The sequence below is a fragment of the Staurois parvus genome, unplaced genomic scaffold (assembly GCF_062004578.1).
Source record: "Staurois parvus isolate SC_StPar_1 unplaced genomic scaffold, SC_StPar_1.0 ptg000546l, whole genome shotgun sequence".
Lineage (NCBI taxonomy): Eukaryota > Metazoa > Chordata > Amphibia > Anura > Ranidae > Staurois > Staurois parvus.
In genome coordinates this window covers 2802091-2803985 of record NW_028318342.1, presented here as the reverse complement: position 1 = coordinate 2803985, position 1895 = coordinate 2802091, and the positions used below count along the sequence as shown (strand labels likewise).

The window sequence follows — 1895 nt, the reverse complement described above, 5'->3', positions numbered from 1 at the left end:
TCACAGCAGTCACATGATTGCAAGTAGCGATCTGGACCTTTCCATGAGGCACCAGTAAATGTGCCAGGAACGTGCAGGATGCGCTCTCTTGGCACATGTTTTGCTTACATTGGGTACACAAATATGTGGCCGCTTGGTGCCAAGGGAGGGTTGAAACCTCATCACTTTAACCACTTACCCTTCGGAGGATTTACCCCCCTTCCTGACCAGGCCATTTTTAGCATAAGGGCGCTGCATTACTTTAACTGACAATTGCGCAGTCATGCAATGCTGCACCCAACAGCAATTTACGTTCTTTTTTTCCCACAAATAGAGTTTTCTTTCAATGGTATTTGATCACCTGTGCGGTTTTTATTTTTGCGCTTAAAAATAAATAGAGAAAAAATGATATTGTTGACTATTAAACTTGTCCAGTAAAAAAAATTTTAAAACTCAAATTTCGTCATAAATGTAGGCCAAAATGTATTCTGCTACATTTCTTTGCTAAAAAAATCCCAATATGTGTAAATGAATAGGTTTACGTGAAAGTTATAGCATTTAGAAACAGCGGTATAGATACTGGAATAAATATATATATTTTTTTTAACTAGTAATGGTGACGATCAGCGACTTATAATGGGACTTCTGTGGGCATTCTGACACTGGGGGTACTGACTTGGAGTCACTGACATCCCCAGTGACACCAATATAGTGATCAGTGCTAAAAAACTCCATTGCTGCACTTTTTTCTTTTTCCTTTCAAAAGATGAAGTGGTGTACTGTGAAAAATAGGCTGCTTATATAATAAATGGTCATTAACGGCTGAGTTTAGACAAGTTATTTCTTAGAAGTATTGAAGTTATAATTTTTTGAGTCGAGCTGTGTTGCCAAATTTATGATACACTACTGTATCCTTATATCAACCACTATCCAAATTAACTGCAAGAACAAAGAGTCAGTGATGGTGTTCCAGGATCAAGACTTAGGGATATTTATTAAATGTGATGTGATATTCTCCGATCTCTCTTAAAAACGATCTCAATGTTATTATTTTGGGACATGGATTCACTATAATGGTAGCTTTCACTTTTGGAACATATTGCTAGGTTAATAGTGAGTTTATTTATATCCCTTGCAACAAATGACAACAGAAGTAAGTATACAAAAAAATCAAAAAGGGTTTATTTGTAAATCACGCATGCGCATACCTTTGCTTTAGAAACAAGATATACCTGTGCTCAAATCCCAATAGCTTGTACATGCATTTATCTATCAGGTGCTAAAGGGGTGTAACCACATATGGACACTAGAAATCCTGGAAGAACCCTCTGCGCACTGCTATATACCCTTTCCAGCAAACTTTGCAATACAAATAGGGATTTTTAGTTCACACATATTGTAATACATGTTTAAGGTGGCCAACTGCATCAAATTAATCCCTTTTGGCCAGTCCTACTCTGCTCTGCCAACGCAAATGCTACATGTGGACACAATGCCAACATGGGGCATACCTTTGCTTCTCAGACTTTTGGCTAAGATCAAGTGTAGTCTCTGTTCTTATCAGTGTCCAGGCTGATTGCATAGTGGTATGGTATGACAGGGATCCTAAGCATCCTCCTTGAGGGAAGAAACCTGAATTAAGCAACCACTGGGTGAGGTGGTGGCAGTATTTCTCTTGTATAGAGGGATCTGAGGGGCCCAGTGCCTCCTGATTTGAATTGTGCTACTGGGTCTGGATGAGGGCTGGGAAGGCAGAGCGCTCAGTGTGTCAAGTGCCCTCTGGGAGTGGTGACCATGGGTTTGCTATAGCATCACTGTGGGTTTGACCCCACTGGGAGAATGAGCAGGTCACAACACTTCCTGCATCATGGGCTAAGCCTTTTGGCTAAGACCAGGGCAATTTTTGGTACTGGGCC

The 1895-nt window shown here is 40.3% G+C and overlaps 1 pseudogene; it reads left to right on the top strand.

Annotated features, from left to right (window-relative positions):
* Positions 1-1491: 1491 nt before the first annotated feature.
* Positions 1492-1597, top strand: LOC149451206 (U2 spliceosomal RNA; annotated as a pseudogene).
* The last annotated feature ends 298 nt before the right edge of the window (positions 1598-1895 follow it).